Below are 7,986 nucleotides of genomic sequence, written 5' to 3'. Positions count from 1 at the left end.
AAGTGGGAGAGGGTTCAGAGGAGAGCCATGAGACTGAGGAAAGGATCAGATAACATGTCAAAGAGTGACAGACTCAAGGAGCTCAATCAATTTAGCTTAAAAAGAAGGTTAAGAGGTGACTTGATCACAGTCTGTGAGTACTTAAATAGGGAACAAATGTTTAATAATAGCTTTGTAACAACATCAGCACCCACCTCTTGTGGGTGCACCCTTTTCTCTGGCCAATAGTGCCTGCAATCACAGACTTTTCACAGGGTGACACCCGCCTCTTATGGGCAACCCCCTTTGGTTGTTGGGTGTGAGCCTGCTTTCCTTTTCTTTGTTCTTTCAACGTCTCTCATGAGTGCCTCTCTTCCCCCCGGCTGGTGGTTCTCTCAGCTGGTATTCGGCAGCTCAGCCCTCCCGGCCAAGCCACACATGCTGTCCCCCTTTCTGGAGTGTACAGTCCAAGTTCTTTCTCAGCCCTGGTATGGGGTTGTAGGTCTGCGGCTTCTTCCCTGGGGCTCTGCCTTCTTCAACCACCCAGCCCCCATCTCGGTACCCTCAGCTGGCGTCCTTTTCAGCAGCCCTCCCTGGGCTCAGTCTGCAACAACCAGACCAGCAGGATCTCTCGCCTGGTCTGGCCACGTCCTGGGTTCAGTCTCCTGGGTTCAGCCTGCCCACACGGACCTTTACATGGTCCTGCTCCTACTCTATCCAGCCAGGCAGCTGGTCTTGGGTGGCGTTCCATGGGCTCAGTTCTGCCTGGTGACCTCTGTGCTGTGATCTGTCCGTGCCCTTCTGCTCGTATAGCCATCCAGGCACCCAGTCCTCCCTTGTCAAGCTCCACACAGCAACTGAACTTCTCTGCTCTGCTGCTTGTCTTATATAGGGCCCTTCTGACCCCAGATTGGCTGCTCCATCAGCCCCTCTGATTGGGCACTCCTCTGCAGCCACACTAGGCTGCCTGGAGGACTTCTTGCTGCTCTTTTCAAGGGCAGGGTGATGCAGGGCGACGAGGCCTCCAGCAGGGTGCTTGCAGACTCAGTCCACCCTGCCACATGCCTCCCCCTTCAGACAGGCTTGGGTTGGTGGTTCTTCCCCCCAGTCTTTTCTCATGCTCCCGTTAGGGTGTACTCTGCTTGGGCTACCTCTGGCTCTCTTTGGCCTCTGGCTCTGCCCAATAAATAATTACAGCCTTGTCATTTCTGTGGCTGCCTCTGGTTCTGGCCCTCCCTTGGCTTCTGCCTCTATCTTCATTTGCTTTTGCCTCTGCCTCTGCCTCTGGCTTCACTGTTTTGTTGCTGCCGCTGGCTTTGGCCCTTCTTCGGCCTCTGGTCTCTTGCAATAAAACAGTTAAAAGCTTGCAGTAAAACAGTTAAAAACATGCCCTAGTAAAACAGTTAATTCAGACCTGGCCCCCTTTAGACAGGGTCGGTCCGAAGATCCCACTTCTGGTACAGTAATGTAACGGCATCAGCACCCACCTCTTGTGGGTGCCCCCTTTTCTCTGGCTGATAGTGCCTGCAATCACAGTCTTTTCATGGGGCAGCCCCCTTTGGTTGGTTGGGTGTGAGCCTGCTTCTTTGTTTGTTTGTTTGTTCTTCCAATGGGGTGGCACCCGTCTCTCACCCCCCCCCGGATGGTGATTCTCTCGGCTGGTCTTCAGCAGCTGAGCCCTCTGGCCAAGCTGCACACGCCCTTTCCCCTTTCTGGGGTGTACCCTCCAAGTACTTTCTTGGCCCTGGTATGGGGCCGTAGCTCTGTGGCTTCTTCCCCGAGGCACTGCCTTCTTCAACCACCTCGCCCGGTCTGGCCGGGTCCTCAGAGCTATTAAAGTGCCTAACTCCCACTGAATTCAATCTGAATCTGGGTCATGGTCCCTAACTCACAAACGTACTTTTTAGTGGTTCTGTGAAAATCAATTTTGATCTCACTGTGTTGACCAATATACTGGGCATATATATATAATATAAAATCACATCATCAATATGTATGCACCCGCAATATATTAATTTGGGTTAAGCTCACAATATCAACATAACATTACATACACACATACATTCATATTTCTAGCTGTTACATTCACTGAATTGGCCTATATCTTTCTATAACCCTGTTCACTTATGTTAAGTATCTCACTTTGGAAAGCTGAAGTTACCTTTAACATTAGAAAATAGAAAAATTGTCAAAGGCAAAATATGTTAATATTCTGCCCCTGTACTAGTTGTGGAGTTACCTTCATGGGCCACTACCTGGAATGCCAGTATCTAAAAGGAAGGTAGAGAACAACAAGTTAAGGAACTGGTACAAACTGATGGGTTGGATTTTAATGATGCATAGAGTTTTGTAATTTATTAAATCACCCTATAAATATTCTTAGCTGAAATATGTAACTTTGGAAGGATACCTTCTGTGTAAGATAAATTTAATAATGCTCCATGAGTCGGCCTTCCATAAACCGGTATCGTACTGAACCTTTTTCCCCTGTATTATTATTGACTTTTAGCAATGAACCTGAGTGATAGTGGCTATTTGGTCTCTTGAGCATATTTCATAGCAAACCAAAGTGTGATCAAGCAATTGACTAAACAATTCAACACTTGAGGGGCTAGGTGCCCAACTCACTGAAAAATCAATGGGAGCTGAGTTCCTAATTCTTAGGCTATGGTTTTCAAAGGAGCCTATATATTTTTAATATCAAATGTATTACATATTAGCCATCAATATACTGCTATAACATTGCTTTTATGAAGCCAGGAGTTGCAATGTCTCTGGCTACGGTCTGGCGGGGAGGACTGTGCGAGGACTGTGGCTCCTCCATATGAACACATAGTGGTGGTTGCTTGAGGGGAGCTGGCATGTGTGTAAACAGCAGTGTGCCCACAGTAGCGTGGGCAGCGGCAGCTCGGCAATGCAGAATACAGACCCACCATTTTCAGGTGGGGGTGTACTTGGCATGGCTCAGCTGTGCCTTTGCTGCTGCTGCCCCCGGTACCATGGCTACACGCATTCTCTCATGAAGGTACTGTGACCGTGTACATGAACAGAGGGATCACATCCGTTGCTCATAGTGTACACAGAGCCTTTGAAAGCTTTTAAAAACTGGTATTTCAATCATCGCTTTCGTTTATACAGTGCCTTTTATATACCATTTTAAGACCTCAGTTCTTCTTGAAATGTATCATTTTCTTTCAAGAATGGCCAAACAATAATCCAGAATCTACAGTGTACCAAAAATACTGTAAGTAAAATAAGTGCAGTTAGAAAGGCAAAGGGTTAACAAAATTAACAGAAAAAATATCAGGCCATGGTGTAAGCTTTTATTTTTCAAAAAGAAAAGGAGGACTTGTGGCACCTTAGAGACTAACCAATTTATTAGTTAGTTTTATTTTTCAGTGACTTCAATATTTCAAGGAAGACAGGGACCATCTTTTTGTTCTGTTTGTACAGCTCCTACCCCAGTGGGGTCCTGGTCCAGGGCTTGGGCCCCTAGGCATTACAGTAATACAGATAATGAATAAATTAAAGCTGATGCCTCCAATATGTCCATCTCCTTCACTGAACACTTGGAGTTAAATGTTAGAAAGAAAAGTTTTGGCTTTTTGGTCCAGGATCTTCCAGTTCTGAGGAGTTAAAGGGAAGTTCAAACATAACTTCATTTTTAATATTAGCAGGGTCAGCATGTCATTTTCTTTATACTTAATCCTGCTCATTGTTTTATTTATAGCTTGTTTACATGGTTTCTGAGCTAAAACAGGATCTGCTTTATTTCCAGAGGAAAATAAACCTTACTTTTGGGAAGCCTGATAAAACATTGATTTCTTTTTTTTTTTTAATGCAAACTCATTTAACTCTCATTGAATGTTACCATTACTAGGACTATTAAGGCTTTACACATTCTCATTTCTAGATGCTATTGCTGAAGTAACTTATTTTTTTCCTTCTAAATCTGTTATTTGCTGGAGTGGGTATCACTGCTTTGGACAGCTCTAGGGATTAATTTTCCCTGCCAGGTTGCCTATGTGTCATCCCAGAGGGTTTGCCCTGAGACATCCTCTGTATCACTGATTACTAGCTATTCCTTCCAGGTATTTGTTACAATGTTTTGTACACTGTAATGGTGGGACTAGAAAAATAACTAAGATTGTGGACTATATTCTCTATTTCTTTTGAATGTAAAAGCTTCCTTTACCTCCATATACATCAGAGTAAGTGTCTAAGGACAGCTCAGCATCCAACACTTGTTGGATTTGAAAACAGGAATTACAAAAAAATCTATGGGTTTCTGTAACGTGTCTGGCATGACAGCATATGTACTCCTAATTACAGGTATCTTCTTCCATCAAGGGTGAAATCCTGCCCTCATTGAGGTCAATGGTAAAACTCCCATTGACTTAAAGAAGAGCTGGATTTCACCTCATATGTCTAGTAAAACAGTCATCCATGATCCTATATTTTATTTTATTTTAGCTGCTGTTTTTAATTTTGCTTTTATTTTAGCTGCTGTTTTTAGTCTAGCATTACCCCTTGAAACTATCTGTTCAGCCTGAGGGAAAGGGTAGAGGGAGAAGAATTATAATTGCTAGCACTGTAAGAAATTCTTAGATCTGACCCACAGAGATATCAAGCTCTCCCTGAGAAAAAAGGGGAGCTTCTCCACAGGCAATATTGATATTAGCAGCATTGATCTCTATAAGTGGCATTGATCTCTATAAGTGACAAATGGCACCTTGTCACCACTAATAATCATTGTTTGACTGGATTCTTCTTGATTTAAGCTCTTAGCCTGAGATAGGTGCCTAAATCCAGGCTGAAGGGAGGCACCTATTTCTGCTTGTGATCTACAGCTCTCAGGCAGTTTGGGCACCTTAGCACTTTCTCATGAGATAGTGTTCGGCAAAACAGCCCACGGTGGAGTGGGGGGTGCTAAGGCAGGGGGAGGCCTTATAATGTTCTCTCTTGTAATGTTTAGCCCAGTATTAAGCTATTCATGTGGGAGGCTCTTAGTTTGAGTCCCTTCACATCAGGCAGAGGGGGAATTTGAGAAGGGATCTACTACATCTCAGGTAAGTGCCTTAGCCACTTGGCTATGGGATATTCTGATATGGGTTTCTCACCTATTATTAACCAATTGAATAATTTGTAACTGGGGCAGAGAGAATTATTCTATAGTCCAGTGGTTAAGGCACTCACCTGACAGGTGGGAGATCCCTGTTCATATCCCTTCTCTTCAACTGGCAGCAGGGGGGTTTCAACTGGGGGGTCTCTGACATCCCAGCTGAGTATCCTAACCACTGGGCTAAAAGTGGCATTCCTGCCCCACCACCTCCCCAGCTGTTCTATGTGGAGTTAGGTGGTTTCTGAGCACACCTACCAGATCAGGTAGCTGGGTGAAACAGGCAGTCCTCTGCCTATCTTTCCCCACTAGTGGATACAGTGGGACTTAGGTGAGAGAGAGGCACCAGTGCACATGCTCAGAAGCAGAAACATGGGCACCTAGGGAACTTTTACAGCAGAAATGTAGGTGCCTAATGAGTGTAGCACCCTTCAGGGTTAGGTAGCAGCCAAACCCAAATGGGTATTTTGTGGTTCAGTGGCACCTAAAAATGGGACTCCGCTGCCTAAATACCATTGTGAATCTGGACCTAAATGACTTGGGGAGCAATTTGTGGTGGAAAATGCATAGAAGCAGGATTCAGGTAAGCATGCCGACATGGTCTTAGCTGGCAGAATTCAGAGCTCTGACAAATGGTTTACTACAGCTCTGAAGCCAAGATCTGTGGCATTATTGAAGGAGGAGCACTCTTAGATTTAAGAGTCTCAAAGCCTGGGACAGGACAGAACAGGGGAGTATCCATGGACCAATCCCAATTGAATAAATATAGCACAGATCTGTATTAACTCTTTCTAGGTCCCCTCTGTCAATGCTACTTCACTGACTGTGTGTAGTACCTTTCATCCAATGCTCTGAAAACTCTGCAGTCACAATTAATAAGGCCTCAGAGCTAGAACTGGGCAATATTTTATGACAAATAAATTTTATGACAACTGCATGCTTGCTTTTGTGAATTGTCTGCAAACAGACTGATATTTTCAGAATGTAGTCACCATTCCAAATGATTTGCTGAATGCTTTATCAAAATAACTCTAGGCTCCCAGCTCATTTCTGAGCAGTTCGTTTTGAATATTGTTTCATAAATATTCTGTAATCACAATTTCTGTGAAAATCCCTGCCTATCCATGTTTGCCAGAATATTCAAGAAACTCAGGCGCACACACTTAAATATGAGAATAAATAATCCTGGCTATGTATATGAAGCATTCATCCAGCTTCACTGACCACATGCCTTGAAGCAAATGAGTATTTCATAACCAGTTTTTCAGGTAAACTGAAGCAGAGGTTAAGGCCAAAATTTTCCAACGTTACACCTGTTGACTAGCATCCTATTCCATGAATAACCCCACAGAAATCAATAGGATGAGTCAAAGTAAGAACTACTCAGTGGGCTAGATCCGTACCCGGTGTAAGTTATAACAGCACCACTATGGATTTGCAACAGCTAGGGATCTATTCCAATCTGATTAATAGTGGCAGAATCAAAATTGTGCCCAGAGGGAGACTGCAGATCAGCGTGGGGGAAGGCTGAGGCTCAGACAAGTAAGCTGGACCAAGATTCCCTCTACTGCAAATTCATAGACCAGGGTCTCCTTGAGGCCTGGGGACAAGGCAAAGAGGATAGAACTGGCCGAGAACATGAATGCCCCAAAACCATAGCAATGAATGCCCACTGGCATTCAATAGCATCTCTGCCTCAGATATAATGCCTCAGGAAGCTTCCCTTGGGGCAGCTCACTTCCCTACCACCACCCCACACTGGGCTGTTCATTAAAGGCACAATGCATCCCTTAATGACTTACTGTAAGTTTTCCTCTCTGTGCTTAGGGAGCATTGTGGGTGGGGAAAATATTTCTTCTCTTGTGTAATTGCATCTGTGCAAATAACCCATAATTACTATGACTTTCAAGAATTTCAGGTTTTATTATTGGCATTAAGAATGATGAGTAGTTTGCCAAAACCCTCAAAATTGCTTTAGACATAGAAAAATCACTTATTCTAATTACTGAGCTCCCATGAGTCATACAGCATTTTCTCTCTTTGTAGATTAATTTTCTCTCTATAGAGACCTTTTCTATTTCTAAAATATTTGTATTTGTCATTCAGTCACTTTAAATTTACAGAAATATATTTGCTGTCAACCCAGAAGAAAACACGTATTCACCGACTGTCTTCATAGCTCACACAAGTAGAGAGCACATCTTTATGGTTTCCTGCTTATATCTCAGATGATTTCCAAAATTTAGTACCATTTGAAGAACAAATCAAACATCAGACAATAAGGGCCAGATATTACCAAATGCTCAGCTCCCATCAGCTCTTATGGCTCTCTATGGGAGCTCCTAAGGGCTGAGCCCTTTGGAACATTTGGCCCTTTTGTTTAAGCTTCTGAATGGGAGCTGCATTCTTTTGAGGGGGGGGGGGGGAAATCTGTGCCTAAATCATCAAGAAAATCAAGCACAGGGTTCATTTCACAGGGAGGAATGGGCAGTCACCAGGGAGAAAAGAAACATGAGATCGATAGACTCTTTACATTAAAGAAACAGGAAGTGATAACATAAGAAGTGCCACATTCAGGATGAGATTGTTCTTAGCCATGCTGCAGTCACAGAGGAGTAGAATGAAGCAGGCATTTCCTCCCATCATCCTCCCCAGCTCCACCCCAAACACACAGATGCCGTACATTGCCTCATCATTGTTTTTGTGCTCCACCAAGAACAGGGCTGCACACCAGATGTACCCAGGAAAACTGCATTGGGAGAGGCAGGGAGCCGGTAGAGCTGGCTGGCTGCACTGTGTTCTGCACTCAGTACAGGGTTTGTACAAAATACATCTCTCCTCTCCTATTCAGTGCTACCTGTGAGTTATTTGTATTCCTGAGGCACAGT

This window comes from Lepidochelys kempii, chromosome 1 (assembly GCF_965140285.1).
Source record: "Lepidochelys kempii isolate rLepKem1 chromosome 1, rLepKem1.hap1, whole genome shotgun sequence".
In the NCBI taxonomy this organism is placed as follows: domain Eukaryota; kingdom Metazoa; phylum Chordata; order Testudines; family Cheloniidae; genus Lepidochelys; species Lepidochelys kempii.
Note: the sequence above shows the minus strand (reverse complement) of the source record.